The following is a 15,234-nucleotide window of genomic DNA, read 5'->3' on the forward strand; positions in this document are numbered from 1 at the left end:
CAACCCCAACGGAATGCGTTGCGTTTGGATGGAGCTAAAAGTCACATGTCCGATCGATACTTTGACTGCTCTATGGATTGCTTGGAACATATGATATTCGAGAGAACTCTCGAATTTTTCGAAGAACTAGCGATAAAAAAAAAAAATAAAAATAGTTTATAGGTTTGATCATCTGGTATCGGATCAATCTCGATCGATCCAAAATACTAATATGCCTGCTCTGGTCCAACGTTCCCATCCATCGATCTAGATAAGGACATGAGATTGATATGATCTGAAAGACTTTTCAAGGCCAAGTCATAGGGACGGACTATGAGGGGATATATATAAATAGTATCACTTAGTGGAATGTATAGGGCTATACGGGCTCGAACCGTAGACCTTCTCGGTAGAACAGATCAAAGTTCTTATTATCAAAATAATTTGAACTGTTCCAAGAACCCAACATGCATTTTCTCGCATTGGGCTCTTTCATTAACTGATGGAAAGATCGGTTAGTCTGCCATTCTCCTCTTTCCGGTAAGATACTAATATGGCTCCGTGTGCTCCAAATTCTTACCCTTCGGAAGCAATCCCAAAGTTATTCAAAAGGTTTTTTTGACGTAGGTCTGCCTTGCTCGGGCATAGATTGACTCAAATAGAGTCTCTTCTATCGCTCCAAAAGTAAAATATGACACTTCATACACCTAAAAGTTCATAGAGCGAAAAGAATCTATTTTGAGGTCCCCGTATTATACTCATTATGCCTGGCATTGAACAGAGCTGGGATTGACCATATCAATTAGATCCGTAATTCGAATCAGATCGAACTTAATCTTTGTCATGCTATTGTTCCCCAGAGAAACAAATTTATAGAGTAAGACTATTTCACATAGAATCTATTTCGTGGATCGGACGAATCGATAAACTCTCCCGAAAACCATTGGCGCACGTGTAAACGAGGTGCTCTACCTTGCTGAGCTATAGCCCTTCCTTGCCAGTCTTGGTGATACACTACTATACTAACCAGATGGATCACTTTATGTCAAGGTAGATATTTCATGATCCAATACTATGATCCAATACGTTCCAATAAGTTCGATCTGTGCCAGGGACACATACATTGTCTATACATTTAATTCGATTTCGATTTAGAATCGTTTATAAATCCAACTCTACCTATGAGAATAAATGACCCACTTAACTCAGTGGTTAGAGTATCGCTTTCATACGGCGAGAGTCATTGGTTCAAATCCAATAGTAGGTAAACTTATTAGATGCCATCGAGTTTTCAATGGTATCTAATAAGTTTTACTCCACGTGTTTGGATCGAGGCGGAACATTGAATCCATTTTTCAGATCATTATAGAAAATGTTAATTAGAGACGGGGGGGCTAGCATTGATAGCCTCTAATCGGGTTCTAGCCCTTTTCAGAGCTAAATCAGCCTCAATTGCTTGTCTTTTGCCTTCGGCTCGAGCTAAGTCAGCTTTAGCTATTCGAAAATTTTCCTGGGCTTCTCGGGGATCGATGTCAACATCTCTCTCTGCATTATTTACCAATATAGTTATTCTATCACTGTCTATCTTGGCGAAACCGCCCATCATAGCCATAGTGGACCACTGCCCATTGAGACGTATTTTCATAACTCCTATATCTACAGCTGCCACAAGTGAAGCATGATTGGGTAATACGCCAATTTGACCACTATTAGTAGATAGAATTATTTCTTTAACTTCTGAATCCCAAATGACTCGATTAGGAGACAGTACACGAAGATTTAGGGTCATTTTCAGAATTAACTTTCCATGCTGGAGTTTATAGCCTTCGCGGTAGCTTCATCAATATTACCCACCAAATAAAAAGACTGTTCGATAAGACCATCTAATTCTCCAGAAAGGATCATTTGAAAACCTCTAATTGTTTCCATGAGACCCACATATTTGCCCGGGGAACCTGTGAATACCTCTGCTACGAAAAAGGGTTGTGATAGGAAACGTTCAATTTTTCTTGCTCTTGCCACGATTAAACGATCTTCCTCCGATAATTCATCCAGTCCAGGAATAGCTATAATGTCTTGAAGTTCCTTATAACGTTGTAAAGTTTGCTTAACCCCTTGTGCAGTTTCGTAATGTTCTTCGCCTACGATCCAAGGTTGGAGCATAGTCGATGTTGAATCTAAAGGATCCACTGCTGGATAGATACCCTTCGCAGCTAATCCTCTCGATAGTACGGTAGTAGCATCTGAATGTGCAAATGTCGTAGCAGGAGCAGGGTCGGTCAAGTCGTCAGCAGGTACATAAACTGCTTGAATCGAGGTTATGGATCCCTTTTTTGTGGAAGTAATTCTCTCTTGCAAAGAACCCATTTCCGTGCTAAGAGTTGGCTGATAACCCACGGCGGAAGGCATTCTGCCTAATAGGGCGGATACCTCTGATCCCGCTTGGACAAAACGGAAGATGTTATCAATAAATAATAGTACGTCTTGCTCATTGACATCTCGGAAATATTCGGCCATGGTTAGAGCAGTTAAACCGACTCTCATGCGAGCTCCCGGTGGTTCATTCATCTGACCATAGACCAGAGCCACTTTTGATTCTGATATTTTTTGTTCATCAATTACTCCCGATTCTTTCATTTCCATGTAAAGATCATTCCCTTCACGGGTACGTTCTCCTACTCCTCCAAATACAGATACCCCTCCATGAGCCTTAGCAATGTTGTTGATCAACTCCATAATGAGTACTGTTTTACCCACTCCAGCTCCTCCAAATAAACCAATTTTTCCCCCACGGCGGTAAGGAGCCAAAAGATCTACTACTTTAATGCCTGTTTCGAAGATGGATAATTTTGTATCCAACTCTGTAAAGGCGGGAGCAGGTCTATGAATAGGAGATGTTATGCCAGCATCTACAGGACCCAAATTATCGACAGGTTCTCCAAGAACATTGAAAATTCGTCCGAGAGTAGCTCCACCAACTGGAACACTTAGAGGAGCTCCCGTGTCAATCACTCTCATTCCTCTCGTCAAACCATCTGTAGCACTCATAGCTACAGCTCTAACCTTATGATTTCCTAATAATTGTTGTACCTCACAAGTAACCTGAATTTCTTGACCGGCTGTACCTTGACCCTTAACTATCAATGAATTGTAAATATTAGGCATATTACCTGGAGGAAAAGAGACATCCAGTACTGGGCCAATGATTTGAGCAATACGTCCCACATTTGTTTCTACACTTGCGGAAACCCCAAGAACAAGAGGATTTTTTCTCATACAAAAATGGAAATAATTTCCATGAAGAATATATAAATATGATTTTGCCAATATCATCAATAAAAAAAAAAAAAATGTTCCATATTGGGTCGATCAGACCAGTAAATAATAAATGGAAGTTACCACCTGGGTAAAATCCAACTTTATTGAAAAGTTTAAATTCATCCATATTTGGAATATGAAGTAGGTAGATGGATATGAATAAGGATCATGAGGAAGTCTTCGATTTATCTATAACTAGAACCAATTTATCCATAACTAAAACCGAAAATACTTCAAAATTATGTCCAGATCATCTGTGAAATATGAAACTTGATATTCATGACCTTTCTCTCATTGATCATTATCTCTTCTCTTCATACGCACATCTGTATATGTATTTTCGGACAATTCGCACCATTATGGTCAAAGGTCCATTCGGTTCCTTGATTTCATTCATGAACTAGTTTAACCACTGAAAGGTTCTCGGGTCAATCCATGGAGGAAGAACTTCAAGAGCAAAGATTGGGTTGCGTCATACATAAAGAACACTATACAATGAGAGTGTATCTAGCACCCCAATAACGGACGACTTTTTGTAGGATATTTCTATAAAAATTGATTGTTTACGTTCGGTCCATGTCGAGCAGACCTCGTCCTTGCGAGAAATAATTATTAATAAAGGAGGGACTTATGTCACCAAAAACAGAGACTAAAGCTAGTGTCGGATTCAAAGCTGGTGTTAAAGATTACAGATTAACTTATTATACTCCTGAATATCAGACCAAAGATACAGATATCTTGGCAGCATTCCGAGTAACTCCTCAACCCGGGGTGCCACCTGAAGAAGCGGGAGCAGCAGTAGCTGCTGAATCTTCCACCGGTACATGGACCACTGTTTGGACCGATGGACTTACTAGTCTCGATCGTTACAAGGGGCGATGCTATGACATCGAGCCCGTTCCTGGAGAGGAGACTCAATTTATTGCCTATGTAGCTTACCCCTTAGACCTTTTCGAAGAAGGTTCTGTTACTAACTTGTTCACTTCCATTGTAGGTAATGTATTTGGATTCAAGGCCTTACGGGCTCTACGTTTGGAAGATTTGCGGATTCCCCCTTCTTATTCCAAAACTTTTCAGGGTCCACCTCATGGTATCCAAGTTGAAAGAGATAAATTGAACAAATATGGTCGTCCTTTATTGGGATGTACTATCAAACCAAAATTGGGTCTATCAGCCAAAAACTATGGTAGAGCAGTTTACGAATGTCTCCGTGGTGGACTCGATTTTACTAAGGATGATGAGAACGTAAATTCCCAACCATTCATGCGCTGGAGAGATCGTTTTGTCTTTTGTGCGGAAGCCCTTAATAAGGCTCAGGCTGAGACGGGTGAAATTAAGGGACATTATTTGAATGCTACTGCAGGTACATGTGAAGAAATGATGAAAAGGGCAATATTTGCAAGAGAATTGGGAGTTCCTATCGTTATGCATGACTACCTGACGGGAGGTTTTACCGCAAATACTTCTTTGGCTCATTATTGCCGAGACAACGGCCTACTTCTTCACATTCACCGCGCGATGCATGCAGTTATTGACAGACAAAGAAATCATGGTATGCATTTCCGGGTACTGGCTAAAGCATTGCGTATGTCCGGTGGAGATCATATTCACGCCGGTACTGTAGTAGGTAAACTTGAAGGTGAACGAGACGTAACTTTAGGGTTTGTTGATCTACTGCGTGATGATTTTATCGAAAAAGATCGAAGTCGTGGTATTTACTTCACTCAAGATTGGGTATCTATGCCAGGTGTTCTGCCCGTAGCTTCAGGAGGTATTCACGTTTGGCATATGCCTGCTCTGACCGAGATCTTTGGGGATGATTCCGTACTACAGTTTGGTGGGGGAACTTTGGGACATCCTTGGGGAAATGCACCTGGTGCAGTAGCTAATCGGGTTGCTCTAGAAGCTTGTGTACAAGCTCGTAATGAAGGACGTGATCTTGCTCGTGAAGGTAATGAAGTGATCCGTGAAGCTTGTAAATGGAGTCCTGAACTAGCTGCTGCTTGTGAAATATGGAAGGAGATCAAATTTGAATTTGATGTGATTGATCGCTTGTAATCCAGTGACTTTCGTTCTACCAATCGGACTCGGCCCAATCTTTTACTACTACCCCAAATATTAGTCCAAATCGTGAGCGGAGATATGGAATTTCAGATATCAATATATGGAATTTCCATATATTAATATCTATATATCAATATCTATGTAGATATTGATATATAGATATTTCCAAGGTTAAATATCTCAAACAGAGTTATTTATGAAAATTTTTTTGGGTCAAGCATTCGATAACGAATCCTATTCATCCTTTACAATGATCTTATAGATCATTCGATAGGGTTGGTAGCTCAGCGGATCAGAGCTCATGGTTCCGGACCGTGAAGTCAAGGGTTCAAATCCCTTCTAGCCCAAAAGATGTTGTATTTTAAATGAAAATTCCTTTCCATCGCGGTATAGGAGAGAATCTTTCTTTATAATAGAATAAAGTATTCTATCATAATCCCGGATCGATACTTCAGATTCCTAATCAATAATGAATGGAAATGATTTCTCAATGATTCATTCCACTATTGATTAATAATTTTCATCATTGTATTTATACTTATACGACTTCTCTTCATACAAAATAAGATAGGAAAAGTAACAATTTTCACCTTTATATGGAAGGAAAACTCTATGTCTATAAAGGAGTGGTTCGAAGACAAGCGTAAAATAACTGCATTACTAAAAAATTCGGTCGAAAGGGATAGTAAGGATGCCAATGAGACGGAGAAAAACAAGAATAAAAGTATTGATTACGCTAAAATTAAGAAGTTATGGGCTCAATGCGATAATTGCGAGAACTTACTATATCTCAGATTCTTGAGAGAGAATCAAAGTGTTTGTAAAGAATGTGGATATTATCTGCAAATGAATAGTTCAGATAGAATAGAACTTCCAATTGATCGTGACACTTGGCGTCCTATGGATGAAGACATGTACACTCTAGATGTTCTTCAATTTTATTCTGAGAATGAACCTTCTCATTCTGATAATCTTAATTCTGAGGATGAATCTTATAAGGATCATATCACTTTCTATCAAATAGAGACAGGTTTAACTGATGCTATTCAAACAGGCATAGGTCAATTAAATGGTCTTACTATCGCACTCGGAGTTATGGATTTTCAGTTCATGGGAGGTAGTATGGGCTCTGTAGTAGGTGAGAAAATAACCCGTCTGATCGAGCGCGCTACCGCGGAATCTCTTCCATTAATTATGGTGTGTGCTTCCGGAGGAGCACGTATGCAAGAAGGAAGTTTTAGTTTAATGCAAATGGCTAAAATAGCTTCTGCATTATATATTCATCAGAAGGAGAAAAAGTTGTTATATATATCGATTCTGACGTCACCGACAACTGGTGGAGTGACTGCTAGTTTTGGCATGTTGGGAGATATTATTATTGCCGAACCTAAAGCGTACATTGCATTTGCAGGTAAAAGAGTAATCGAACAGACATTAGGTCAGAAAGTGATTGAAGATTTTCAGGTGACTGAGCATTTATTTGGTCATGGTTTATTTGATCTGATCGTTCCACGTAATCTCTTAAAAGGTGTTCTGAGTGAACTATTTTGGTTTTACGTTTTACGGTCTTCCTTGTAAATAAATAAAAAGAAAAAAATGAACGTTGAGTTTCCTTATCAGGAAAAAGGATCAAATCGAGTTCCTTGTAACGGAAGTGACAGTGATACAGTTTCTTATCGCGGCGAAGGAGAGAATTGCTTTTCACCCCCTTCTTATTAACAATTTATGATCCTCGAGCCTATACTAACAATCCATATAGCCAATTCTCCGCTTTCAGAAATCAGAGAAATTTTGGTCAGGATTCATGTTCTTCCACTATTTTACTTATATAGTAAGTGTTCTAATGGATCTCTATGTTGTAATATAGAACTCATTGTTGAACTCATCGAGATCTTATTAAAAAAAAAAATTGCCCCAACTGGAAATGCTTTTTTAGTATTTTCGGGAGAGACGGGGAAAGGAACAACGAACACTTGCATACATGTATTCTATGAAGAAGGACGAATGGGACCGCTTATTTGGTCCCATCACTTATTTGACCTTATAATTATTCTTTGTAATATGGATAAACATTTCATTGATTAAGTAAGGTACTCGTTCTATGATAATTCCTAACCTACTCCCTAACCTACTCTCTAACCTACTCTCTAACCTACTCCCTATCCTACCCTCTATTTTGGTGCCTTTAGTCGGCTTATTACTTCCGGCAATTACAATGGTTCTTTCTCATCTGTATATTCAGAAGGACGAGATTTTATGAATCTGATCAAATCAGATTTAATAAATGGGTTTAGATCTTTCAATTGCAGAACAGATAGGATATCTATATCTATTTTAGATGATATAAGATAGAACTCTTATAGACACAAAATAGGTATAAATATCCAAATTATATATATATGAATATGGATATTTATTCATATTCATATTCATATACATATACAGATAGGATCTACACATATGTCAATAAATAGGTATGGGTCAATATGTTAATGTGGTCGGTTTTATTTTTTCATACGGTATAGATATCTATTCCAGGAGATATTTATACTCCACTGATCCAATGTTGTTTCTAAAATTGAGAAATTAGGGAAGGACCCATTTGAAATGGATGGTAAGAATGGACAAGAAGACAAACTTGGCTGACTTAACTGAAAATTTATCTATCTATCTATCTATATAGATAGTTCATAAGAGTTTGGGAACCAAAGGATAAAAAAGTTGGCTATTCCCTCAACTTCAATAGGATGGAATTGAATACAATTTTTTATGAATCGTCGATCCAAATGGCTCTGGATAGAACCTATAACAGGGTCTCGAAAAAGAAGTAATTTCTTTTGGGCTTGTATCCTCTTTCTGGGTTCACTAGGATTTTTCCTAGTCGGGATCTCGAGTTATTTTGGTGAGAACCTGATACCCCTATTGTCATCTCAGCAAATACTCTTTGTTCCACAAGGAATTGTAATGTGTTTTTATGGTATTGCAGGTCTGTTCATTAGCTCTTATCTGTGGTGCACAATTTTGTTCAATGTGGGTAGTGGCTATAATAAGTTCGATAAAAAAAAAGGAATTGTATGTCTTTTTCGTTGGGGATTTCCCGGAATAAATCGTCGTATTTTCCCACGATTTCTTATGAAGGATATTCAGATGATCAAAATGGAAATTCAAGAAGGTATTTCCCCTCGTCGTGTTCTTTATATGGAAATAAAGGGCCGACAAGACATTCCTTTAACTCGTACTGGTGATAATGTGAACCTAAGGGAGATCGAACAGAAAGCCGCTGAATCAGCCCGTTTCTTGCGTGTATCCATTGAAGGGTTTTGAAATCGGGGGTGTCTTTATCCTCGACATATATTCAAATGTTTTTACATTTGAATGTATGTCGAGGATAAAGGAACATGAATAAATATCCAATCAGGAAATTTCAATAAATATTCCATTTTCATACAATGAAATTTCAATAAATATTTCATTGTATGAAAATGGAACGATATAGGATCTTTACGAACAATATACTATTTTTATGAAATAGTATAGAAAGAGGTAATATAGAAAAAGCAATAAGTTAAAATAGAACTGGTACCAGTAGATGAATATGATGTCTCAGAAACAACAATTACTAGATAGAGTGGTCCGGTTTCCCTAAAACTAAAACGCTTTTTTCCTCTCATCACGATCCAATTATGACTTTTTGTCGTTCTCTCATTTTTCAAGAGCGTTTGTCATCTTTGGAGATAACTGGGGAAATATTCGTAAAGGATCTAGTGATCAGGATTCAAAAGATCTTGGCAATGAATAAGACTTATGTTACTTCAAGTTATTCTTCTAAAAAAGAAGAAGATGAAAAAAATTAATAGATAATTGGTCCATATATAAATGATTTGGAATGATCTCCTTATGCTCCGTCTCACCCATTTTGAACAAACCTTTTACTTTTTTCCCGAGTATATTTTTTTGATCGGGATCAAACAATTACGCAATAGATCAATCTATGGATCCCATACCTCATTCTATCACTCGTACTTTGTCTAGATTTCGGACAGAACTGACAAGTGAATCAGGTTCGTTAGCGATTCACGAATTGGAAGTGTCCGAATATAAAGCATCAGCTTCCCTACGATATCTCGCATGTTTAGTAGTACTGCCTTGGGTAATTCCTATTTCATTACGGAAAGGTTTGGAGCCTTGGGTTACAAATTGGTGGAATACGGTTAAATCTCAGAAAATTTTTGATTATCTCCAGGAACAAAATGCTCTGGGAAGATTTGAGAAAATAGAAGAACTATTCTTGTTAGAAAGAATGGTGGAAGATTCTTTGGGAACACATTCACAATCTATTCGTATAGAGATTCACAAAGAAACGATCCAATTGGTCGAAATGTACAATGAAGATTGTATCCAGATAATATCACATTTATTAACAAATCTAATAGGTTTTGCTTTTATAAGTGCTTATATCATTCTGGGTAAGAATAAACTCGCTATTATCAATTCTTGGATCCAAGAATTCTTCTATAGTCTGAGCGATACAATGAAAGCTTTTCTAATTCTTTTAGCAACCGATCTATGTATTGGGTTTCATTCACCCCATGGTTGGGAACTGATGATCGATTCGATCTCCGAAAGTTATGGATTTGCCCATAATGAACGAATCATATCTGGTCTTGTTTCAACTTTTCCAGTCATCTTAGATACGATTCTTAAATATTGGATCTTCCGTCGTTTCAATCGTATATCTCCTTCACTTGTAGTAATTTATCATTCGATGAATGAATAAAGAATAGGTAGGTTGTTTTCTCCGACCGAAACAATTGAAACAGAATAATAAAGTGTTTTCCGTGTTCAGGAATTAGCTATTCCTCCCCTTCATTCTTCTCCTGGTGCGAGACTTCCGATTTCTTATTTTTAGGTTTGGTTGAATCAATATAGTAGCAGAATTTTTGACAGGTAACTATGATAGCTACCTACTCTCACCCCAAAAATGATTTGGAACCAATAATTGAACCATGCAAAATAGAAATACTTATGAATGGGCGAAAAAGATGACTCGGTTAATTTCCGTCCTGGTCATGATACATATCATAACTCGGACATCCATTTCGAATGCATATCCCATTTTTGCACAGCAGGGTTATGAAAATCCCCGAGAAGCCACTGGACGTATTGTATGTGCCAATTGTCACTTGGCAAAAAAACCTGTGGATATTGAGGTTCCACAATCCGTGCTTCCCAATACCGTATTTGAAGCAGTTGTTAAGATCCCCTATGATATGCAGATGAAACAAGTTCTTGCTAATGGCAAGAAAGGGGCTTTAAATGTAGGAGCTGTTCTAATTTTACCCGAGGGCTTTGAATTAGCCCCTCCGGATCGTATTTCCCCTGAGATTAGACAAAAGACGGGTAATCTTTATTTTCAGAACTATCGTCCCAATAAAAAAAACATTATTGTAATAGGTCCTGTTCCCGGTCAAAAATATAGTGAACTTGTGTTCCCCATCCTTTCACCAGATCCTTCTACTGATAAAGAAGCTCACTTCCTGAAATATCCCATATATGTGGGTGGTAATAGAGGAAGAGGACAAATTTATCCCGACGGGAGTAAGAGCAACAATACGGTCTATAGTGCTTCAGCAACAGGAAGAGTGAGCAAAATTTTACGTAAAGAAAAGGGTGGATATGAGATAACTATCGATAATACATCAGATGGTGGGCAAGTGGTTGACATTGTACCTCCAGGACCGGAGCTTCTTATTTCAGAAGGCGAATTGATCAAGGTCGATCAGCCATTAACGAATAACCCTAATTTGGGTGGATTTGGTCAAGGAGATGCAGAGATAGTACTTCAAGATCCATTACGTGTTAAAGGTCTTTTATTATTCTTAGCATCTGTCATTCTGGCACAGATATTTTTGGTCCTTAAGAAGAAACAATTTGAGAAAGTTCAATTGGCCGAGATGAATCTTTAGGTCCATAGATTTTTGAACATGAAGTTTACTTATTGATTCAAAAATTAATACCCCTTCGGAGCCTTTTATCCTTCTTCTCCCTTATATATTCTTGATAAAATGTTCATTTAGATCTAAAAATGTTCATTTAGATCTAAATTGGAATAAAATTGAAATAGGGAGTGACTCCATAAGCACTGGAACAGATCAACTTGTTGAACGATCCCCGATATGCTATATCGTGTACTATATACATGCCATTCCCTCCTTTCCTTGTCCAAACGATCCGGCCGGAAAATAGAGATAGATCGTAGGGAGGAGAGATGAGGAGAATAACTAAGCAATCTTGGAGAAGATTCCTATTTTCTCTGATCCCATTCTCCTATTTCATTATTCGAAGAACTAATTGGGTTTCCGATCTTGTCCTATTCGTCAATTCCTTCGTAATTTGAAGATTATTTTGTACGTTATACTGAAAATTCCTAAAGAAGGAAGAGCAGACAAGTAAGGGGCAATATCACTCATAAAAAAAAAAACCTATAAAACTTTTGATAGGGTTTGTTCCTAATGAGAGAAAATGAATAAAAGGTGTTTTTCCTCCTCTTTTATTTTGTAAGCCAAAAAAATAGAAGAAAATATTCTATATGCACATTTAGATTCTCATAGTTCGGGTTTTTACAAAAACTTCGCATAATCTTCCATCAGATAAATGAGCAAATATTTAGTACTTAATATTATCCGTTTTTCTGTTGTTCCTTCGACAGATATTTAAATTTGATCGATCCAAATTTTTTCCGATCATATAGCGGAAGAATAGATTGGCTCATCACTTGACTGAAAGGCATTGAATGAAGTAAATGACAGAGTCATTTTATTTGTACGAATCTTCTCTTCTAATTCAGATTAATATAGAAAGAATCTCAAAAAGAGATTTCGATAAGGCCTTACCCTTCTTTGAAGGGTAAGGCCTTATCGATTTTTAACTTTCGCATGTATACTATTTCCCACAGACAGTAAGTGCATTTCCCCTACTATAGGGATGACCCTAATCCGGAATATGAACCATAGAAAAAGACACCCAGTAGACCAATCACGATAATACCAGTTACAGTACCTATCAACCAAAGAGGGATCCTTCCAGTGGTATCGGCCATTTCTCTTACTCCCTTTCAAATTTTCTTAAGTGGTCATACTCGAGACATAAACAGTCATAGCATAGATAATTATGCGTATTGGATCTCTTCGAATGGAGTGAGAATATTATCATTGTTCCTAATTGAAAAAATAATTGGAGAATGGAACAGCAAGTACAAAAATTAGTAGCAACCCCCAGTAGAGACTGGTACGATTCAATTCAACATTTTGGTCGTTCGGGTTCGGTCGTGTCATATCTACATACTTCCTCTTCCTTTAGTATAGAGTTTATCGTTGGATGAACTGCATTGCCGATATTGATCCCAAGAAAAAAACTGTAGGGATAGCTAGCCCGTGAACGGCCAACCATCTAACTGTAAAAATTGGATAAGTTCTATCTATAGTCATTAGTGCCTCCTAAAAAGATCTAGTAAATTCATCGAGTTGCTCTAACGGATCGAAACGGCCAGTTACTAATGGAACCTCTTGTCGACTTTCTGTGAAATACTCATTTGGCCGGGGGCTCCCGAACACATCATAAGCCAAACCCGTGCTTACAAATAACCAACCTGCAATGAATAGAGAAGGTATGGTAATGCTATGGATAACCCAGTATCTAATACTAGTAATAATGTCAGCAAAGGAGCGTTCTCCCGTATTCCCAGACATGCTCAGCTCCATATATTATTGTAAAGTCAGTCAAGGGGGAATTGATCCCATGAAAGATAGAGATCAGGAAATAGAAAACTACTGATATCTTCTCCAATCCTTGTTCGATTGTCAATGTTATACCAAGGGTATCTTTAAAGTCTACTGGACCAGTATAGCTAGCTTTCTTCTGACACAGCAATACAATTTTGATGAGTATCGAGAAGGAACGGGATAGAATGATTCTGTTCCTGCCAGCAGTTATTCTATCTCTGTTTGGTCGACTAAATCCCAACAGAAAGAAGAGAATATTGCATGTTCCGAGGTCCGTCCGGGCGTAAGGAACCCCAACTCCCTCAATCGATGTTGTAACAATAGCATAGTGGAAATTTTCGATTGGAATTAGCTTCTGCATACGGGTGACTTTAGAACCGAAAAAGAGGATGAGTGCCGCTTGCAAAGGATATCAATCACTATCAATAAAACTCATCCAGAATATTATTCTTTTATATTATTCCTTTTTCATTCCGACATGACATTATGCCCGTGTAGATTAACCCAGTAATTCAAATTGCACGGGGATCATTGGTGCTACGCAGATGTATGTTGCTTTTCCAATAGTATCCGGCACAGATGGAGTTATGCCACAGACTTATTATATAGTACCTTGTATTAACGAGTAGGTGTTACTTATTAGATAAAACCAAGTGGATAGTGCAATAGAACCTAGTCAATTTTAGGTATGTGAAATTACAAGTTACTCTTTTCAATAGGTGGAATTTCTGTAATATCGGGCTCTACTCGCTATAATAATTAATATTGAAAAAACCTAATCCGTCTAGAGGGTCGAATGATTGGATCAATAAGATCGAGAAATGAAAGGACAAACTGGATATTCATATTCTTTCTTACACCTAAACGTGAAATTCACAAAACTTTGGCTATGTCTGTGGAGAGTTTTCTTCCGGTCCAGTCTCTGGACCGATAGCTGCTGGTAAAAAGATAATGCCAGGTGATCCAATCGTACTGATTGAGAATTCATTCACCCTGTAAGAAGATTACATTCGACAATTTGTGAAGGGGTTTGCCGGTGCTATTCATTAGTTGCTCGATGAATGATTTCTAGGATAATGAAGAGATTTCTACTATAGATCTCCTCTCATCCATGTTCATTCATACATATCCTATAGTAGATATAGGAGAATTGGTACGAATTGGGACAATTGATCTTTTGTATTCTGATCTCAAGGTTACGAAAAGAAAAATTTAGGTAATTGTCTCATGAAGATATGTATAAACCATATTTCATTCAGTCCTTCCACGCCTACTATAACTATAATTAGTTATTTCGGTTTCTTATTGGCTTCTATCATTTTCACCCTAGTCCTATTCATTAGTTCGAGCAAGATACAACTTATTCAAAATGAAGGAAGGGGAAACCCTCTCAGTTCACTATTTCAATTTCAATAATTTTGTTTATTCCCTCTATATAAATTTCTGATCATTGAGATTCATAGCAAATTAAGGGTACTATCCAGTATAGCTATTATCCCTACTTATTCCGTTGAATAGAAATGATTGAGGCTTTGCCATCCGGAATTGTGTTAGGTCTAATTCCTATAACTTTGGCCGGATTATTCGTAACTGCATATTCACAATACCGACGTGGTGATCAATTGGATATTTGATCCTGGAATATCCTCCAATTTCATTGGCCTCCTACTTTTCCTAGGAGGTCAGATTCCATTGCTCGTTCCAGTTGGAATGAATTATCGATAATTTTGAGGGTTGGATTTGATAGGAACAGAATCACGCTCTGTAGGATTTGAACCTACGGCATCAGGTTTTGGAGACCTACGTTCTACCGAACTGAACTAAGAGCGCTTTCTTTAATATTCGGAGATGAAGGAAAAATACCTTTTGTTGATACTCTTAGAGCAAAACACTTTCGCATCTGATACGATTCAATTATTTGATGTTCCCGTCGAATCGATATCAAATGATCTTTCATTCCTTTCTTTCCATAGAAAAGAAGGGAAAGGTAGGGATGACAGGATTTGAACCTGCGACATTTTGTACCCAAAACAAACACGCTACCAAGCTGCGCTACATCCCTTCTAATCATTAGACAATGTTATTTTAATTT

General features: G+C 37.7%; 2 non-coding genes across 2 annotated transcripts; one reads left to right on the forward strand and one right to left on the reverse strand.

The window, feature by feature from the left end:
• Positions 1–5,634: 5,634 nt before the first annotated feature.
• TRNAR-CCG (transfer RNA arginine (anticodon CCG)) lies at positions 5,635–5,708 on the forward strand. The gene has a single exon. It is a non-coding gene; the product is annotated as a tRNA-Arg (tRNA).
• A 9,190-nt stretch (positions 5,709–14,898) lies between these two features.
• On the reverse strand, positions 14,899–14,972 carry TRNAW-CCA (transfer RNA tryptophan (anticodon CCA)). Its single transcript has one exon. It is a non-coding gene; the product is annotated as a tRNA-Trp (tRNA).
• Positions 14,973–15,234: the final 262 nt, after the last annotated feature.

This window comes from Pinus tabuliformis, chromosome 7, assembly GCF_031772625.1.
Source record: "Pinus tabuliformis cultivar Carrire ecotype Pingquan chromosome 7, CPIR1, whole genome shotgun sequence".
NCBI lineage: Eukaryota > Viridiplantae > Streptophyta > Pinopsida > Pinales > Pinaceae > Pinus > Pinus tabuliformis.